Source organism: Leucoraja erinacea, chromosome 10 (assembly GCF_028641065.1).
Source record: "Leucoraja erinacea ecotype New England chromosome 10, Leri_hhj_1, whole genome shotgun sequence".
Lineage (NCBI taxonomy): Eukaryota > Metazoa > Chordata > Chondrichthyes > Rajiformes > Rajidae > Leucoraja > Leucoraja erinaceus.
In genome coordinates, this window is record NC_073386.1 from 29,412,412 (window position 1) to 29,435,078 (window position 22,667).

Below are 22,667 nucleotides of genomic sequence, written 5' to 3' on the forward strand. Positions count from 1 at the left end.
TCTGAAGTTTAACACTGCAGCAAATTACAATCCTTTGCAGACAGTAAAATGCAGCTTGGTTTACCTAATTTATGATTCAATCCTTTATCACTGAAGATTGCAGAATTCCATTACACCCGTAATTATGCAAATGATAAGGTATTAATAATTTTCCAAAGTGACTTAAGTTATTAAATAATGAAGACAAGACATTTGCCTCCAAAAATGAGCACTATCTTAACTTCTGGAAATCCTGAACGCAAAACATTTATGCATAAATAAAATGCAAGTTTTGCAATTTATTGTAGGATGTGAACCAGAATTTGAGGGAAAGTTTATTTCCATAAATAAATGTGCAAAAAGGAAATAGCAAGGGTTAGAATCAATTTGTGTTGTGATTATTACTCAATTTCAAGATTATTACATTCAACAGATAATTGACATTAAGTATTATAAATTTCTGCTGCTATATTCTGAGAAAGCCATTTCCCAAAAACAGATAAGCATAAAAAGATAAAAGGAAATTATACTCTTCTTCCACAGGGACTAAGCATCTGTAGCCTTTTGAGATTGTTCACTTTATCCTTTATTCTAATAGTTGTTCCATCCAATATTGTCTGCAGATATTTGCCAAAACTCTACTTCCTCACAGTGAAAAAAAAAAAATCATTTTAAGGCCTTAGTAATTAAAATAAGCCTGAAGCCCTTGGATAACTGCACAACTATGTACATTACGGACAACAACTGATTACATTCAACCAATCTATAGGCAGATCTATCTATCTATTGGCATATCTGAAATTGCAACAGCTCATAATTTGCGAATAAAAGTTCAAGCGTAATTATTCAAACACCCGGCACATTGTAATAACTTGAATTGATATAATGTCTTAGTCATATTAAATCCAGCCAAGGCCATTCAAAAGAGCTTTAAATCAAAATTTTGATTTTGAGCTCAGCCATAGAGTTATCAGGAGAGACAATAAAACGCTTGGTTAAAGGAGAGTAGGCTTTAAGAAGCACCCAAATTACGGCCAAAGCAGCTGAAATCCCAGCTGCCAGGGGTAAATTTGGTGATGTGCAGAAGTATCATGGAGAACTCAACGGCTTGCTTTTTCCATCATATGTATTTAATATCCAAGTTCAATCCTCTGCCTTCTCCAATGTCATGCATTAGCAGTAAAAAAAAAACATCTAAATCATAGGGAAGAACCTTGTTAATTTATCTCTCTTTAACAAAGAGCTTTCAGGCTAATGAATCAATTTCTCACTTATGTCACATAACTCAGCATGGCCTGGGGTTTGAATTGTGGTCTGTCAGTCACAGTTGAACAACAGATAAGAATATTATGCTAAGAAGAAAAGTGCTAAATTTTACTTTGGAAATCACAATATTATCATGCATGCTTCCTTTGGGCAACATTCTTACCATGACGACAGTGCAGGAAAATGAAAGTTGCGTAAATTAACCTTGGGAAAGGAGGCAAAAGAAATACTAACTATTACCCCACAGATTAACAATATATATTTGCTTAGGACACTGGAAGTTTATATAGAGTAGTAATCCAGTAGTAATACATCTGGATTACTGCCTACATGTTTGCTGCAAATGTTATTGACTTAACTTTTCTGCTAAGTTACTATCAGTTGATGTTTTTGGCAACCATTTATTTCAGATGTTGGTGAAGAAATGCAAAGGAGCTTAATCTGCCCTGCTTCAGTGGACAACAGATCACCCTGCTCGTCAGCACTGCTACAAGTGAATCAAGAAAAAAAAAGCTCTTGAGTCTATGATGAAGGAGATAGTTTACTGGACAAGATACTGGAATCAGTGGGTTGCCTTCTGACATATCTAGTTTACCTTAAAATGATTGAAAGGTTCTGCTTCTGCCACCATGTGAAGAAAAGAGTTCCAAAGAATTATGGTCCTCTGAGTGAAACTAAAATCATCTAATTTCTGTCAAATGGGGGATCCTCTATTTTAATAACTGTGACCTCTAGTTGAAGAATGTCCAAAGGCTTCCTTACATCCACCCTGCTGAGACCATCGGGATCACATGTATTTCAATAATGTTCCCCATCACCCTTGTAAGCCTCAGTTGATATGTGGTTAAATGACCCAGCTTTCCACATTAGCCAACCTAACCATCTCACATACAATAGCAATCCCTCTCCAAACTACTTTCAATGTATTAACATCTTTCCTTAAGTCATCCTGCACTGTATTCAAGATGAGGACCAACCAATGCCCAATTGGAACTGAAAAGAGAACCTCCCTACTTTTGTATTCAATTCCTCTCGCAATCAACAATAACGTTAGCTTTCCTAATTATTTGCTAAACTTGCATATTAATCTTTTGCAAATCATTGGCGGCACAAAGGCACACCTGGTAAAGCTGCTGCCTGACAGCGTCAGTGACCGGTGTTCGATCCTGACCTTGGGTGCTGTCTGTGTGAAGTTTGCACATTCTCCCTGTGACAATGTGGTTTTCCTCCGGGTGCTCTGGTTTCCTCCCTCAGTCTCTGTAAGTGGCCCCTGATTGTAGGGAATGGGATAACATAGAACTAGTGTGAAAGGATGATTGATGGTTAGTATGGACTTGGTGGGCCAAAGGGCCTGTTTCCATGCTGTATCTCTAAACTAAATTAAACATTTATCAAGATGTTCATGTCTCTGCATTTCCATGCTCTGCAATTTCTCACCATTCAGATACTATGCTTCTTTTATTACAATTTCATATTCTCCTAATTAATACTCCTTTTTTCAGAAATCTGCCAACTCTTCTATCTGAATTCCATTGTAGCTCCCTCTTAGTCTCTTCACAATTAACTTTCCTATCTATCCATCATCAGAAAATGTAGTGATATAGAAACATAGAAAAATAGGTGCAGGAGTAGGCCATTTGACCCTTTGAGCCAGCACCGCCATTCAATATGATAATGGCTAATTATCTAAAACCAGTACCCCATTCCTGCTATTTCCCCCTATCCCTCGATTTCTTTAACCATAAGAGCTAAATTTAACTCTCTTGAATATATATTTGATTCCTTTATCCAAGTCATTTATATAAACAGTAACAAGTTGAAGATTGATCCCCTTGGCACACCAATTCTTCCATCTTGCCAACCAGAAAAAGACCCATTTATCTCTACCTTCTGTTTCTTGTTCACAAGGCAAACTTTACTCACAGCCATTCATCTCCTAACCATGCATTTTATTCTCCACAATAGCTTTTCATGTGGCACCTTATCAAATATCTACTGGAGATTGAAGGTAGCGTACCTTCCAATTCTTCTTCATCCACATCACAAGTTACTATTTTAAACGCTGCAATGAATTGGACAAACACTATTCACTAAATACTACAAAACCATGATAACATTGTCTAAGTGCCACATTATAACATATTTCATAATAAGTTCTAATATTTTCCCTGAGATAGATATTATACCATATTATGCCGCTTAATGTTTTCTGCTTTTTGTTTTCCTCCATTTTTGATTAAAACATTTTCTACTTTCTAATCTAATGGAATCTTCCTCAAATCTAGGCAATTTGGGAAAATTAAATCAATGCATTAATTATCTTACTTGTCACTTAATTTAAGATTGTGGGATGAAGATTATCAAGGCCTGGAGGTTTGTCAACCCGCAGTTCCAACGCAAACATTATGAATCTCAATAAAATACACAAGTGCATTTACAAGGGCGTTGACAATCAAATCTTCACAATTAGCCAAAAAAGGAGATATTGATAAGATGACCAAATGTTTGGTAAAAGAAAAAGGTTTGAATAATTGCCTTAAAGGGAGAAACAGAGACAGACGTTTTGAAATGTTTTAGTGAAGGAATTCTGGGGCGAGAGGTGTGGCAGCTGAGGCATGGCCATTAATAATGGGGAATTTAAATTCAGAAAAGAACATGCAACTGGGAGCACGACACACAATGCAGAACTAGAAACAGTCATGTGAACTGCATGAGTGTGTTTCAGTAATTTGTAGATAAAGGGAAAAGGTCCATATTTCTGAGCTCCGAGGAAAGAATATGGTGAAATGAAAATTCCATACTGAGGATGTACGGGAGATGAAATGAAGTCAAATATAAATTGCAGTGCTGTGTAAGGAATTAGAAATATTCTTTGCAGAGATACAATAAATTATGGAATGATTAGTAAAACTATTGAAAAGTCTTTTGCAGAGATTGGCTCCTGACCCAGACTGTTCTATATAGGAAACAGAACGTGAATGGTTGACAACATGCACAGAGGGGATGCTATATAAACACTGAAGCTGGTGTTCTTCAGATTATTTAACATCTGCACACAGACACCGATTATCATAGTATTGTTGAATGTCAAGCAACAAAAAGGAAAAAAAGTGCAGCTATTCTGTTGGTTAAACAGCTTGAGACTGTAGTCATGAAATGCAATGCCAACCTCATTGCTACATCTGAACAAGATAAAATTGAACAAAATAATACTGACAGGCCTTTTATAGAAAAACTAGTGATAGTAAGAGTTTCTGCTTTCTCTGTATCCAGCAAAACTTGTATTATTTTTTTTTAAAGACATAACTAACCTTACCAACATTTTTAAAGGACAGCTTTAATACAGGAACTGACCCACCTCAGCAACATGGTTTAACCTACTCAGATGTGATGCAAGTTTCTCATTTCATTCTTTTAAAAAATACCAAATGGGCAGAGATGTAAATTTGTGGGACCTAAAACCCAATCATCACTTTGCTGGGGCATAACATTAAAATCCAACTTGAAACTAGCCTTGTCGACCAGATTCCAAAGCAAGTCCAGGTACTTGTAACTGTTTTGATACCTAAACTGAATTCAAACCCAACACATCATTACTGGGTCCTTGCAGGTTTAGGACAGGTAGCCAGGCACTAATTAAAGTACTTAATTATAAAGAGTTGGCCTGCTGTTATCTGACCTATATTGAGCCAGGATAAACTGCAATTTTTTTTGCACCTGACCCAACACATATAATCAGGTAGACACAAAATGCTGGAATAACTCAACGGGTCAGACAGCATCTGCAGTTCCTTCCTACACATATTGTCAGGTACTACACGGTCTGGGTTAGTTCACCGGGATCCAGCTCTGCTGATTTTCCTATTCAAATCTTAATAAGGCAAAGACAAAATATGGCAGTTACTGGAAAACAGAAGTGAAAATGCCCTGTAGGTCTGGCTGTATTCTCCCTATACTGATGCGGAGAGACCTGCCACCTGTTTTCTGTTCAGTTTGTGGCAGGTTCAACTTGGTGCTGGATATGAGAGCAGATTCCCCAGTCTAAATGCTAAGGAATATCTGAACGGAAGGCTCTTCCATTGGACCCAATGGGACTTAGCACAGGACAGGAGATGTTTGGTGAAACCCCGCTGATATTTGCACTTACCAGCAATATCTGGGCCAACATCCAAATGGATAAAACAAACTCATAGTCAGTGATGTTTAAGAAGGCACTGCCGATGCTGGAACAATCCAAGGTAGACACAAATGCTGGAGAAACTCAGTGGGTGAGGCAGCGTCTGAAGAAGGGTCTCGACCTGAAACGTCACCCATTCCTTCGCTCCATAGATGCTCCCTCATCCGCTGAGTTTCTCCAGCATTTTTGTCTACCTTCATAGTCAGTGCTGGTTGCTCCCTTAAAGTACCTGGGTGACTAAGCAATGGAAAGTTCCTACTCCATTCAACTCTAACAAAATAAACAAATTTATAAATTTGATAGCTGCAATTGCTTTGCCTCCAAATTGTCAGTTTCATGAAAATTTACACTCTGTCACTGCACTACTTGATCCTTGCAGTAAGAATTATAGCTGGCATTCAGGGATTTTCACACTGGGGATGAGGAATAACGTAAATGGAGAATGCCTTGACATTAAATGCTGAGCGGGTGAACCCAATATTGGGTCGCGGGACATGTTGTGCAGGTTAAGCAGGTCCAGGTACAAGTCTGATTTTGCCCTGAGGGATCGTTCCATCACTTGTTTGGCACTCCTGACGACACGTTCAGCTAGCCCTTTTGACTGTGGGTATTCGGGGCTGCTGGTGATGTGACGAAAACCCCAGCATGTAGCAAAGTCTTTGAAATTCCTGGCTGGTAAATTGACTGCCATTGTCTGACAGTAACTGATACGGAAACCCGTGATCAGAGAAATGGCGTGCCAGCTTCTGGACTACCCCTGCAGAGGTGGGGCTACTGATTAGATCAATGTCAAACCATCCGGAATATGTTGACGAGAACCAGGTATTGTTAGCCATCACACTCAAAAATGTCAGTTGCCACTGTGGACATGGGAGGTGGGAACCGGGTGTGAGGGAAGTGGCTGCTTTTGTTGGTGTGGTGTCAACCTGTTGCACACTGCACAAGATTTCACCTTCTCATGAATGTAATCGGCCATGCCAGGCCAGAAAAACGTGCTTTTCGCATGCAGGATAGTTGCCTGAGTACCTGGGTGCCCCGCATGCACGGCATCAAAGTACTTGCTGTGTAAGGAGGCAGGAATTACAGCTTTGTGGCCCTTTACGATAATGTCCTCTTGTAGTACTAGTTCATCACGAGCGGCAAAGGGCCGGATTGGGAGTGGTAGTTTTGTACTGCTTGTCTGGCCAACCGCGCTTAATGACGGAGGAGAGCAATCGTAAAGTATCGTCAGCAGCAGTGTAGGCAACCAGGTCCTCCAAACAGGATGAAGGAACGTAGGAGACAGTCATGACAAGGAAGCTGTCATCTGTTGTGGATGAACCCTCGCAGGTCTTCCGTGGAGCACGTGACAGGGTGTCGGCCAGGTGCATGTCCTTGCCATGTTTGTAGGTTAGAACTATGTCATACTTCTGTAGCTGTAGCAACATACGTTGGAGGTGTCCTGGAGAAGCATGTATCGGTTTGCTCAGAATGCTGATTAGGGGTTGATGGTCAGTCTCAATCGTGACCTTATTCCCGAAGATAAAGTCATTAAACTTCTTGCAAGCAAAAACAACCGCTCGGAGCTCCTTTTCAATCTGAGCGTAGCGTTGTTCCGTGTCGGTCATGCTGCGAGAAGCATAGGAAACAGGCCTGTTGCCGTCTCCGTTATCTTGGAGGCAAGCTGCTGCTAAACCGTACTGCGAGGCATCACAAGTCAATGTGACAGGTAGTCTAACATCAAAGTAGGTGAGGGTGGGTGCACAAGACATTTGTTGTTTGATAGTGTTGAACGCCCTTTGCTGCTGTTCAAGCCAGGACCAAACAATGCCTTTGTGGGTTAGCTGGTGCAGTGGGGCCAATAGTTCACTGATTTGGAATTAATTTCTCCAAGTAGTTTACCATCCCAAGGAATCTCTGCAGGCTGACCACGTCTCGTTGATAACCCGTTGATTGCAATGGTCTTTGATGGATTGGGTTTAAGGCCGTCTTTAGCAAAGATCCTAGAGGAGCAAGATAGACCACTCCTCGAAAAACGCGTAGTATGACGTGTGTGATCGTCGACGCCATTTTTCGAGGCATTTATTGGGCTTCCCCCACACTGTCATGGCGTCCTTATCTAAATTTCATCTCACTGCTCTGCTATCAAGTATTCTAATTGTAAATCTAAACGACCCAACCTGTCATTATTTAGGTTCCCCAATAAAAAAGAAAGGTGAGAAAATATTTTTATTATTTTCAGTCGATATTCTGTCGTGAAAATGTTATTTTCTGTTCTCCCATCAACGGCCATTGGGAAACTGGGTTTGTCGGTACATTAGAAAGTTATTAGACTTATTTTTAATAGTTCTTTACTTACCATAATAATAAAGACAATTTTAACACTTCTGTACGTTTTTGGTTTTGTTTTGTAAGGGATTAGTCTTCACAATATGGCCCGCGGACACATTAGGTCCAGTGACCAGGAGATTTTTCGAGCTCAGATTCAAGTCCGAGAATGGGCGGCTGTTACCCATTATATTCCTCGAACATAGGGACATAGCAAACAACACTCACATACATACAAGACATCACAAGCAAAGATCACAAGCCCGCCGTGAAGAAGGGTGCAATCAAATATTATATAACTCTGCTCTATCATCTTTGGGTGCAATGGTGGGTCGGGGGGTTCGGTGGCGGCGGCCGCAATCAAAGATACTAGTGGAGCTCTGCTCTATAATCTTTGGTCGGAATGGGACGGCTGCGCGTTATAATGTGCTATCGTTCCACTCTCCCTCTCCCCCTTGTCCCTCCCTTCTCCCTCCCCCCCCTTCTCCCTCCCCCCTTCTCCCTCTCCCCCCTTCTCCCTCTCCCCCCCTTCTCCCTCTCCCCCCTTCTCCCTCTCCCCCCTTCTCCCTCTCTTCTCTCGATCTCTCTCTCCCCTCCTCTCGATCTCTCGCTCCCCTCTCTCTCTCGATCTCTCGATCTCTCTCTCTCTCTCTCTCTCTCTCTCTCCCCCTCTCTTCGCGATCTCCCTCCCTTCCCTCTCTCCCTCCCTTCCATCTCTCCCTCCCTTACCTCTTCGTGAGAGTTGGCAGCTCTGCTATGCCTTGGGTCCAAAAGAGGATAGATAGAAAATACTTAATGGTCTTTGTAAGAAGATTTTAATAAGCTCTTCTACATTTAAGGTAAATTGACATATTAGAGGCAAAACGCATTTTCAATATACAGGTCTCTCCACACAACTGAAAACAATTGCATTTAAGTGATATATCATCCATTGTTCAGGCAAGTAGCACTAGGTTACAATAAACTTCCTACATATTCCAGGAATTCATCTCATAAAAATGGGAGAGGCTTAAATGCATTGTAAAATCATAAATCCATGTTGACTTGGACTAATCCTTTTACTGCTATCCAAATGCCCCATTATTACATCTTTAATAATTGACTCCAGCATCTTTCACACCACCAAAGTCAGGCTAACTGGTCTGTAATTCTCCGTTTTCTCTCTCGCTCCTTTCTTGAAAAGTGGGATAGCATTAGCTATCCTCCAATCCACAGGAACTGATCGTAAATCTATTGATCGTTGGAAAATAATAGAAACATAGAAACATAGAAATTAGGTGCAGGAGTAGGCCATTCGGCCCTTCGAGCCTGCAACGCCATTCAATATGATCATGGCTGATCATCCAACTCAGTATCCCGTATCTGCCTTCTCTCCATACCCTCTGATCCCCTTAGCCACCACAAGGGCCACATCTAACTCCCTCTTAAATATAGCCAATGAACTGGCCTCAACTACCCTCTGTGGCAGAGAGTTCCAGAGATTCACCACTCTCTGTGTGAAAAAAGTTCTTCTCATCTCGGTTTTAAAGGATTTCCCCTTTATCCTTAAGCTGTGACCCCTTGTCCTGGACTTCCCTAACATCGGGAACAATCTTCCTGCATCTAGCCTGTCCAACCCCTTAAGAATTTTGTAAGTTTCTATAAGATCCCCTCTCAATCTCCTAAATTCTAGAGAGTATAAACCAAGTGTATCCAGTCTTTCTTCATAAGACAGTCCTGACATCCCAGGAATCAGTCTGGTGAACCTTCTCTGCACTCCCTCTATGGCAATAAAGTCCTTCCTCAGATTTGGAGACCAAAACTGTACGCAATACTCCAGGTGTGGTCTCACCAAGACCCTGTACAACTGCAGTAGAACCTCCCTGCTCCTATACTCAAATCCTTTCGCTATGAAAGCTAACATACCATTCGCTTTCTTCACTGCCTTCTGCACCTGCATGCCTACTTTCAATGACTGGTGTACCATGACACCCAGGTCTCGCTGCATCTCCCCTTTTCCTAGTCGGCCGCCATTTAGATAATAGTCTGCTTTCCACCACCAAAATGGATAACCTCACATTTATCCACATTATACTGCATCTGCCAAACATTTGCCCACTCACCCAGCCTATCCAAGTCACCTTGCAGTCTCCTAGCATCCTCCTCACAGCTAACACTGCCTCCCAGCTTAGTGTCCTCCGCAAACTTGGAGATATTGCCTTCAATTCCCTCATCCAGATCATTAATATATATTGTAAATAGCTGGGGTCCCAGCACTGAGCCTTGCGGTACCCCACTAGTCACTGCCTGCCTAATGAAGAACTCAACCATATTATGGTCACTCTTGCCCAAGGGGCAACAAGATTGCTAACTAACCCTTCCTCATTACTCAATACCCAGTCTAAAATAGCCTGCTCTCTCGTTGGTTCCTCTACATGTTAATCATATGTATAAATATATATGTATGTGTATATATATGCATGTATGTGTGTATATGCCTGTATATGTATGTGTGTATATACGTATGTATATATATGTTTATATGTGTGTATGTATGCATATAAATGTATCCATATGTATGTGTGTATTTGTATGTGTGCATATGTATGTGTATACGTATGTATGTGTATATATGTATGTGTGTATATATGTATGTGTATATATATGTGTGTATAAATATATATATGCATATATATATTATTACTATATAATTATATATATAATTGCCTTTATGGTTTATGTATATCATCTTACAAGACAAATAAATTAATAGTGATTATTTAAATCAAAGTTGCTTTTGATCCATGAGAATAAACTTAACTATCTCTAACTTGCCTCTCACACACAGACACACATTCATATAAATATATATAATATGTATACGTTAAATTTAATTTTGTGCAGTGTGTGTTAAAGCAATACAATGCAAGGGAAACTACGCAAAGGAGGGGGCTGTTCCCGCTACAAGATACTCGAGGATCTTTGCTTAGGATCACAGCGGGCGGCATACCGGAAGTCGCGTGTCGCATTGAAAAATGGCGGCCGTGACGTTCCGTCACGTACTACACGCCAGCCCATTGAATTTCGAAGGAGTGGTCTATCTTGCTCCTCTAGGATCTTTGGTCTTTAGGGAACACATGTCCTACGTAGTTCACCTTGTTCACTCTGAATTTGCACTGTAGGGGGTTCAACTTGAGGTTGATTTCTTTAGCACGGTCCAGAACTTTCTTTAAGTTTGCGTAGTTTTCTTGGACAGTTTCTCCAGCAACAAGAATTTCATCAACTATGATGGAGCGTGGGTATCCTGCAAATAATTGTTCTATAGTGTGCTGAAATACTCACTTGCTGAGCTTATGCCGAATGGCATACGGAGGAATTTGTAACGTCCAAAGGGTGTGCTGAAAGTGGTTAAATTGGAGGAGTTGTGATCCAAGGGAATCTACCAGGATAAATTCTTGGCATCTAGAACTGTGAATACAGTTGCCTTGCTCAGCTGCACTGCAACATCTTCCACTGATACGGAAGTCTTACGGAATATGGAAGTCTTTTTGATGACAAGCTGGGCAAGTTACCCATCAGGTACACAATTACGACTGACCCGGAGGTCCTCCCAGTTGACCGTACGGCACACCGGATTCCCCATGCTATGCGGGATCGCGTACAAAGTGAACTCGACAGAATGGTGACTATGGGTGTGATTGCCCCTGCCGTTGACCCATCGGATTGAGTCTCAACCATGTAAGTAGCAACAAAACTGAATAAGGAAGAGATACAGATTTGCATCAATCCTAAAGATTTAAACACTGCCATTAAATGACCACACTATCCCACTTCTGACACCATGTTGAAATGATCAGACTCACACATAGAGTTTAGAACTTGTAGTCTTTTATTTGTAATTCCCCAGAGGAAGCACCTTGTGCTTTCGTCTCCATGGCATACATCTAATCTAAAAGAGAGAGAGAGAGACACGCAGGCTTACGCTGGCTTATGGGAGGGTAGGGATGAAGATCCGGACTGAACTACATAAGGAATGTGCAGCATGCATAATCTGTGTGGTGATATATATATATAGTAGAGCCACACTAATCTACAGTTGCATAGCTGATTTAATTTGAAATAAGGAACTGATGGAAGTAGTGCAATGGAGCACATCTCATCACCTATGTCATTTGTGTAAAATCCTTCAAATTCACTGGCAAGATAAGGGGATCACTGTGAATTTTTTCCCCCCAGTTCAATTGTTCAGTTTAGTTTAAAGAAATTGCATGGAAACGGTGAGTCCATGCTGACCAACAATCATTTCTACACTCGTTCTATCCTACGCACTAGGGACAATTTACAAAAGTCAATTAAGCTAAAACTTGCTTATCTTTGGCATTTGGGAGGAAACCAGAGCACCCAGTGAAAACATACATGGTCACAGGGAGAAATGTACAAACTCGGTACAGACAGTACATAGTCAGGATCGAACCCTGGTCTCTAGCGCTGTAAGGCAGCACCTCCACCGACGTGCTACTGTGCTATGCTTTGAGGCCCCTAACTCAAACAGATTAAATAGTTAGGCTAGTTTTTTGTATGACTTAATACTAATGCCCTAGACGTGGGATCCTCTTCATGGTAATGCCATGTCAGAGGTTAATGATTAAACTTTCTCGTATTGAAAACATTCATGGACTTATGCAGTGTGAATGTTATTTGGCACCTATCGGCCTATAAATGATAGTTGTTTAAATGTATGCTGAAGTATGGATTATTTTATTTGCTGTGATGATGTCAATTGACTTGAATGTTGCACAATCATCAGTGAGCAATCCCATTCTGAATTTTATGATGCTTATTAATTGAAGATGCTGAAGCTGAATGAGTTTAGGTCCTTGCCTTGAAACCTTGTAATGATATCCTAGTACTGGGATGGTTAACCTTCATAATGCACCAATATCTTCCTGTGTGCAAGCTTTAACTCCATCCAGTAAGAGGTCTGTCCTATGACTTATCAGGTTTTACAAAAACTCTTTAAAAGGTCACTGGGTCAACATACACCTTAATATCAAGGATAATAATTCTTACTTCACTCTGGAATGTAGCTCTTCGATCAATGTCGAAAACAGAAACAATGAATGGAGATTAGTTTTTGACATACATAAACGGTCCAATATTGTGGTAGGCTGAAGATAACAGTTGTGAGCCAAGATATCCATTCAGATAAATGTTCAGACAATCTCGTTCTTGTCCATAGAATGTATCATAGTTAAACAAAAACAAAGTTAGCTTGGGTGCTTCAGTTACATACTGATAACTAGCCAATCAATAATGAACCCTATTAAGCATTTCAGTGGATGGCAACTAAGTCCCAAGTGTTCTCCATCAGAAGATTAAATGAGTTAACTAGGCAAAGAATGAATTTTGAATGATTGCACAGTTAACCTGTGTAATCCCAGCCCGTACGCCTACAGAAAGAAGTAGGTGACAGGAACATTCATCAAAATAGTTCCATAAACAAAAACAAAAAAAGATTTATCTGAATATCAACTTACTGAATAAAAGCATTTTAATGTAGTGGTAAATTATTTGACAGAATTATTGTCTCCAGGAATTATTTTATTTACAATAATGTTTGGTGCACATGCAGGGGAAAACTCTGATATTTTGCATGGATCTAAAATTAAGTCTTAGCAGTTTTGTGCACATTCATTAGGTCTGCTGCTTATATTTAAAAAGGGGACAATTTTCATTTCGGTGGAAAGCTGCCTAATACCTAGAACAAAAAGTAATATCATTAATACTCCAACCTTCCAGAATGAGCTGAGCTGCAAACCTGAATGATGAACTCCTGCAATGGTTTTGTCGGCTGAAATCAAATTGCAGCTGTGTCAGCATTTTCTCTCCAGACCTTATTACTGTACAGCAGTGGATTTTTTTTTCTTCTACTAAGTCTTCTAACTCAACAGACAAATCAACTTGTCCTCAACCTGTCATTCACCCAGCTGAATTCTTAGTGGGGTTTTTTTTCCCATCGATGATTGGCAGTACTTTGTAAAATAAAAGAAATTGTACCACATATTCTCTGCTGCCCATAATGAGCCTTCACCGTGAACAACACAATACAATTAGTCAAAGAGCTTGATTAGGAAACCTGAATAGATCTGTGTGCTCATCACAATGCTCGCTCAGCAACCCTTGTTTGGTTGTGGTAGGTGTGTGACCTGATGGCCTATATGAGATAACTAACTGTCATATTTATGACTGATATGTAACGAGTTACATTAATTTCTAACACAATTGTATGTTGGAGAGTAACAAGGCATTTAGATCAGGAAGTCTATGCCCATATATCTATTCCATGTGTTCTTCCTTCCAACCCACTTCATCTAACCTCATCAGCGAATTGATTTAGTCTCTCCTGCTTGCACTTATTTAATTTTCTCATAAATATATCTATGTTTTTTGAGTCAACCACGTCTGCTGGCAGCTGCTCTTATTGTGAGCAATTATTATGGTGGAGGTTTCTCTTGGTTTCCACTACTCACGACTTCTAGTTTGGGAAATATTACCAGTCAAAACATCTATTTCATCAAATTCCTTTTACAATATCTACTAGAACTCTCCTCAGCCTTCTATTGTTGGAGAAAAGAGCTCCTGAATGTTGAGTCCTCTGAGAGAGCTCTGCGCATATGACATTATCCGTAGGAAATCCATTAGGAATCTATATCTATTCTGCAATACAGAGAATAGTGCAGTTCTATGTGTGGATTAACCAAGATTCCTCAAGAGTTTAAATAGCTTTTCTGCTGCTCATTTTCAATTCTTTAGAAAATAAATTCAAAGCTTTCAAGTAATTTTATTGCTTGCATTGTTATGTTTTGTGATCACTTTATTCCATTAAGACTATTTGTCAGGGAGCACGCAGCTTCACGGCTCACCCTCATGTATATCTTCACGTTAATTTACTAGTTTACACATCCTTTTGGCATTTCTATTAATATTTTTGGGATCATTACTTAGTAATGGTTTTATCCCTAATTTGATACCAACTGTAAATTTTGAAATTGTACTTCTCATTCTCGTACAAATTGCTAATAAAAATGGTGAACAACATCACTGCCAATCTGCAGATCCAACCTCAACTTTATCCCCTGCTTTGTAGATAGTTTGCTTTTATTCTGGCTCTATTCCGCATCCAACCCCCCGATTCCACATATTCTAATCTTTGCCAGAAATTATATTATTATTCTGATAATCCAAATATATTACAATCATGTTATGCTTGTCCACACCTCAGACTACTTTGCCAAAAGACTTTAACTTAATTGGTGAAGCTCGACTATCCCTTCCGAAACTCGAGAGGACAAGTTAGCTCACCTGATAATCAATTTATTTAAAAACAAATAATTATAATTAGAAAAAAAACATCTACCTCACAAAGTTGTGCAAAGGTTGTGCCTCAGCGAACATGATTTCTACAGAAATGCCTAAGTCACAAAAATAAATTACAAGACAAAAGATACCTACTGTCTAGTTCATATGCAGTTCTAGACTACAGATTATTGAGGCCAATATCCTGACTCTAGACAAGATTCAGTCTTCTAATAGCACAAAGAATAGGCTGGCTTCTGAAAAATAATCCTTACATTATGGAGCATGCCAGAACAGCATTGACGGTTTCTACTAGTTGTTCTGTTGGATTCAGTTGTTCAGTGGAATTGATTGTAGACTTTAGGTGAGCTCCCCCTCCACTGAACATCAATAACACCACAGTCACATCTGGGGAGTCATTTAAGTTCCTTGGAACCATCATCTCCAGGGACCTTAACTGGGAGGCCACCATCGACTCCACAGTCAAAAGGACCAACAGAGGATGTACTTCCTGTGGCAGCTGAGAAAACACAATCTGCCACAGGCAATGATGGTCCAGTTTTATACTGATATCATAGAGTCTGGCCTCACCTTCTCCATTATGGTCTAGTTTGGCTCAGCCATCAAGCATGACATCCGGAGGCTGCAGCGCATCGTTCGATCAGCTGAGAAGGCTGTTAGCTGCAACCTTCCCCCATCAATGAGCTGTACACTGCAAGGGCCAGGAAGCAAGTGGGTAAGATCATCTCTGACCCCTCTCATCCTGACCACAAACTCTTTGAAGCACTTCCCTCTAGAAGACTACTCCGGACTGTCAAAGCCACCACAGCCAGACATAAAAACAGATTTTTTTTCAACAAGCAGTAGCTCTATTAAACAGCCAAGTAGCTTCCTTTTATGCTAGTATTTTATTTTATTCTTTACATGTTTAAATTATGTTTTTATTTTTAATTGTTCACTGTATGTCGTGTTGCTATCCTTGTGAGCAAAGCACCAAGGCAAAGTCCTAGTATGTACAGTGCATTCACAAAGTATTCAGACCCCTTCACTTTTTCCACATTTTCTTATGTTACAGCCTTATTCTAATTGGATTAAATTCATTTATTTTATCATCAATCTACACACAATACCCAATAATAACAAAGCAAAAACAGGTGTTTAGAAATTTTTGCAATGTAAATAAAAATAAATAACTGAAATATCACATTTACATAGGTATTCAGACCCTTTACAGTACTTTATTGTGGCACCTTTGGCAGCGATTACAGCCTCATCTTTTTGGGTCTCCCATTCTTCTCTGCAGATCCTCTCAAGCTCTGACAGGTTGGGTGGGGGGGCGTCGATGCATAGCTATTTTCAGGTCCCTCCAGAGATGTTCAATTGGGTTCAAGTCCGGGCTCTGGTTGGGCCACTCAAGGCCATTCACAGACTTGTCACGAAGCCACTCCTGCGTTGTCTTGGCTGTGTGCTTAGGGTCGTTGCCCTGTGGAAGATGAACCTCCGCCCAAGTCTGAGGTCCAGAATGCTCTGGAGCAGATTTTCATCAAGGATCTCTCTGTACTTTGCTCCATTCATCTTTCCCTCGATCCTGACTAGTTTCCCAGTTCCTGCCACTAAAAAAACATCCCCACAGCATGATGCTGCCACCACCATGCTTCACAGTAGGTATGGTATTGGCCTGGAGATGAGCCGTGCCTGGTTCCCTCCATACATGACGCTAGTTATTTTTACAATCACATTATTTTTTCTATCACCTTGGGTAACGCATTCTGCTCGATTCTAATGCCACACCTGTACACCATATCCAAAGGAAACACCAATTATCGCATCTTGCCTGCATTCCCATTCTGTTGACAAGCATTCCCTCGATCTCCTCCAACTCTATTCCTCTTCACTCTGATCTTGCACTCTTCGCCAGCAGAAACCCAGATTTCCAACCATGGAATCTGTTCAAACAAAATGGCCACAAAATACCATGGTATACTCTCCTCTCGAAGATGTGGCAACTTGTTTTTTTAGGGTTTAGTTTTGGAAGCTTTGGTATGCTAATTATACTGAATTTGCCAATTAAAAATAAAATAAACTTTCTGCCCCATCCTCTCAGATCAGTTGACATGCTCACTGAACTAGATGGAATAAACTATTCCATTCACTGATAAAAGAACAGATCCACTGGGCTTTAGGGTATTTTATAGAATCATATGCAATTCTTAAGGGATTGGTCAGGCTAGATGCAGGAAAAATGTTCCCCACGTTGGGGGAGTCCAGAACCAGGGGTCACAGTTTAAGAATAAGGGGTAGGCCATTTTTCACCCAGAAAGTTGTGAATCTGAGGTGCAGCAGGGTACCAACATAATTTAGACGGTTTGCTCTTGCTGAGGTCTGCTAACTGACCCACATATCCACAAGGGACTCCAGTAAGAAACTCCAAAATGTGCTGCAATCCCTTTCACTCTGCCATCCGCTGGATTCCAATTCTTCAAACAAGCCCAATAGGAAATTCCCAGGAGGATTATCACAAAGGTTGGAGGCACATCTATCACCTGTAAGATTGAGCCATAAGGAACTGCAGATGCTGGTTTACCATAAAATACACAAAAAGCTGGAGTAACGCAGAGAGTCATGCAGCATCTCTGGAAAGCAGGGAGAGGTGAAGTTTCGGGTCAGAACCCTTCCCAACCGAAAAGATCACCTATCCATTTTTTTCTAGAGATGCTGCCTGACCTGCTGAGTTATTCCAACACTTTGTGTCTATTTTTTCACCTGTAAGATCCTCTGGGTGGGAAATATATCACCCTTCATCTTCTCTGAGATGTTATTTTAAAACTCCTTGCCCATCAGCCAAGGAGAATCATTTTATAATAAGAACTGTTAGATTAAAAAATGCTCAGGGCATTTGGAGGATGGGGAATGAAAGATTTGCGTGGAATGCATAAATGGACTTTAAAAAGCCAGAAGCCCAGAAATAGCCAGATTAATGTTATTAAGTTTTGAATTGACTGATACTTCTACAATTCTGATGTTTACTATTTGCAAATTCCTAATTGGTTTGTTTGAAATGGAAGCAGGGGAGGGAATCCCATCTCTATCCCAAGACCAGACTCACTTCTGTGGCCAAAACAGGACAGGAAATGTAAGGGATGCCTGAATGCAGGAACAAATGGTAATAGACATGGAGACCGGCCAAGAAAATCACTTCTTGTAAAACCCAACTCAAAATGATACTCTTAAATACTGGACCTCACACGTTCCACAAATTACGTCCTTATGTACCAGATTACTGTAAGAATAACCACAGCTGCCTCCTGTACACATTCTGGTCCCAAACCCACATTCCATCATTTTTTTTGGTAGCCTGGGTGACCACAAGGACCATGACTGGCTTTGGAATTTAGGGAACCATTCATAAGATGATTCAGAATAACCAAAAACAAGCCACTGGGATAGAAAGGATTATCAGTAATACTACGGAGCATATTTAGAAGCCGCTTGTGCTCATGGCATTTCAGCCATGTTTCCACATCAGTGCTAAAAATTACTGAAGCCAATGCCAGCAGATGAGCACTTAAGGGCGTTCATATTTTATCATCTGCTATTTTTGCAGAGAAAGTATCCTGATTAAAACAGAGGATTGTTATATGCAAATATCAAGTGTTCTCCAAATGATAACTACAGCAGTAATTTATCAGTTTTCATTGATGCCTTTTGATTTTTTTTTTCAGTTGCCAGCCATGACCAATCATCCATTTATTCTTACTGAATTATTATTGTGCCATTCTTAATTAGGCAGCACATTGTTCATATATCCCAGCCCTCAAGTATACAGAACCATAAAGATAATGGATCATTTTGAAAGTTGTAAATAATTGTCGAATATTTGGTGGGTAGTCCCAGAATTGTTAATTGCACTCTCAGAGAGGCAGGGAGGATGAAAATTTATTGGCCAAATGACATAATTCCTCATACTTCCCAGATCAACGGCCAGCCAAGTGTTACTGAATTTCATTTTGACAGAGTGAGGGAGTCACGTCAACTCTGTTCCCAGCCGCAGAGGTCAAAGGAAAACAGCAATGATTTATTTTGGATTATTCGGTAAATTTGCATATTAATTTCAATCAATTCCTTTCAAAAATATCAAGTGGGTGCACCCCTGCCAGCGCATTCACATCTTGACCTTTGATATCAGCATTTCTTCTAACTAAACCAAAAATAAATACAAACCTTCTTTTCTTCTGGGATGCAGATATAATTTAACTCTCATGACAATAATCACTGTTGCGTTAAGCATTACTAGAATTCTACTTTATTCAGAGAGGGAAGGGAGGATTGATACAAGTATGCATCAACCTTTCTACTGCGAGTGACACCACTATTAGATGAATCCACAGTAATAGATCTCTTTTAATAATTGATCGCATGTTGTGCTGGGGTTGCATGGGCTGGCACAGTTATGATATAATATCCTGTGGTACCAGTTACAAAGTGATGCCTTTGAACAGCCCCTAGAGTAAGGATCAGTTTCTACAGTTTCTGGCACTGTTTCAACAATATTACTGTAAATATTTATAAAGCAAGCAAGTAAAAGCAGCTAATTCAATGTTTTATGTGCACCCTGAGAACTAATTTGCTTGGAAAATATTTAAGCGTTTAGAAGCAACATATAGTATGCTAATGAGAAATTTTGTAAAGTTATAAAATGTCAAAAACCAATTCCAAAAAAAATGTGACAGTGCGGTGATTATATGATTTGGCATTATTTGTGGAGAAAATATTAAGCAATTACATTTCTCTATGTTTAATGTAATAATACAATGTTTTTTAAGTTGTTACACAATATACACGGAGACTGCACATATCTTAATATTGACAACGAAGGAGCTAAATAAAGGCAAGACTGTGATCTCTTTGTGAGTGGACTAATAGTTCTAAAGGTGACCCTGTGATCAGTCGTAGAGTGACAATTACAAACTTGGTCAACCCCAAAGAACAGCTTTTGAAGAAGCTTGGTGGATGGAGCTGATCCAAAACAGATCCAAAGACAGACTTCATAAATTCATACATGATAGGAGCAGAATTAGGCCATTCAGCCCATCAAGTCTACTCCACCATTCAATCATAATATCTATCTCCCCCCACTAACCCCATTCTCCTGCCTTCTCCCCATAACCCCCAAGAACTTGAAGGAAGTCAGAGATCAACCAATCTGAGACCATTTAAAAGAGACCTAAAGCGGAATTCAAAAGTATCATGCAAATTAGCATGACCAGTCTCTGTAATGGAATAGGCCTCCACACATACAGTCGTCCATTTCTGTCATATCAGCAAACGTGACTGCAATTTATGGGGTCAACTATCATTTGTAACTTGTAAACATGTGCAATAAAAATGAAATAGAAATAAAAATAGAAGCTTTTGGAAAATACAATCAGCATCCTAAAATAAAGCTGGGCTAATAGTTTGACAACAATCCTTCACTCTAAACTTCATCATGCTTTGTTCTTCAAATTTACTTTTGCAAATTTTTACAGATTCTCTGCACTTCATATTTCTTTAGATTTCTTTCTCTATTTGTATTTTAGACTACTTGAAGTAGACAATAGACAATAGACAATAGACAAGAGGTGCAGGAGTAGGCCTTTCGGCCCTTCGAGCCAGCACCACCATTCAATGTGATCATGGCTGATCATCCCCAATCAGTACCCCGTTCCTGCCTTCTCCCCATATCCCCTGACTCCGCTATCTTTAAGAGCCGTCAGGAGATACTGGGTGGTCTAGCGCCAAGCCTCTCATTATATCTTCTCAAAAGGAAGGATATTACCTAGTTTCCATGTAATTGGCTTTGTGGGTACTTCTTTGTTTCAAAAAAATGTCATTCAAGGGATGTGGGCTTTGGAAGTTGAGCCAATATTTAATTACCCGATCCTTATTGCCCTTGGAATGGTGGTGGTGACCTGCCTCTTGAACTGTTTCAGTCCTTGAGATGTAGGTGTACTCACAATGCAGTTTGGGGGGGGGGGGGGGGGGGGGGGGGGGTATTCTGGAAAGCAGTCATACCAGAGAGAAAGCTAAAGCTAAGCTTGGCCATAGTTTGTTTGAAAACAATTTAGATTCAGCGTCACCTTGAGCTCAATTCTAAATGCATTGTACAGCTTAACTATTGTTCAGCTGTCTAATTTAGATCCAAGTGAAAAGGCATAATCAGCCCTCTGTCAAATTTTTGTCTTCAGACCATTAGCTAGGAAGTGAACTATCTAAGCCCTATACGATCAACAAACACTTTTAAATAATCAGTCCTGAATTCAAAATGCCATAGGGCCATGGAATACAGAAACTGGCACAACCTCAGCTAGTCTCTTTTCCTGCATTTAGCTGGCATCCTTCTAAACCTTTCCTAATCATGTACCTGTCCAAATGTAGATGCTGGTTTTAAATAAAAACACACAAGTGCTGGAATAACTCAACAGATCGGGCAGCATCTTTGGGGGGCCATGGATAGGCAACATTTCAGTTTGGCCTGACCCAAAACATCACCTATCTATGACCTCCAAAATGCTCCCCAATCTGTTGAGTTACTCTAACATTTGTGTTACTATTTGTGTTTGTCTTTTAAATGTCGTTATTGGACCTGCCTCAACGACTTCCTCGGGCAGCTCATTTCATATACCCACTACTCTCCGTCTGAAAAATTGGTCTCAAGTATCCTAGAAAAAAGGCATTCATCCTATCAATTTCCCCATCTATGTATTATGTATCTCTATAAGATCACCACTCAGCCTCTTGCCCTCTAAGCAATAAAGTCTTAACCGCCCAAACTCACCCTGCAACTTAGGCCCTCAAGTCTTCTAAATCTTCTTGGCATCCTTTCCAGCTTAATAACATTTTTCCTATAGCAGGGTGATCAAAATGTAAACACAATACAGCAAGAGTATGCTTGCCATCATCTCATGTAACTGTCACACAACATCCCAACTTCTATCTAATGAAAGCCAGCATGCCAAAAGCCTTCTTGGCCACCCTATCTACCCGTGACATCACTTTCAGCGAACCATGTACTTGTACTACTCGATCCCTCTGCTCTACAGCATTGCCCACCATTCACTGTGGTTTGACAACACAAAAATACAGCACCTCACACTTAGCTGCATTAATCTCCATCAGATATTCCTCGACCCACTTGCCCAGCTGATCAAGCTCATGCTGTAATTCATAATAACAATTCCCACTTTCTACAATACCACCTATTTTAATGTCATGTACAAATTCTCTAATCATGCCTTGTGCATTCTCGTCCAAATCATTGATGTAGATGACAAACAGCAATGGGGCCCAACAGCGATCTTCAAGGGATCCCCAGTCCAAAAAACAATCTTCTACCACCGCCCTCTGCTGCTTACCATGGTCAATTCTGTATCCAGCCAGCTAGCTCTCCCGAGATCCCATCTGATTTAACCTTCCAGAACAGCCTTCTATGTGGAACCTTATCAAAAGCCTATACACAGCATCTATGACTCTGCACTCACCAACCTTTTTGGTTACTTCTTCAATTAACCCAGTCTAACTTGTGTGGTACAATCTCCCACAAAACCTAATGACACAAACCATA

General features: G+C 40.2%; 1 protein-coding gene across 15 annotated transcripts in view; it reads right to left on the bottom strand.

The window, feature by feature from the left end:
- The window catches only part of nfia (nuclear factor I/A), a 678,190-nt gene that overhangs the window by 110,020 nt on the left and 545,503 nt on the right, over window positions 1-22,667 (bottom strand). The window lies entirely within an intron of this gene.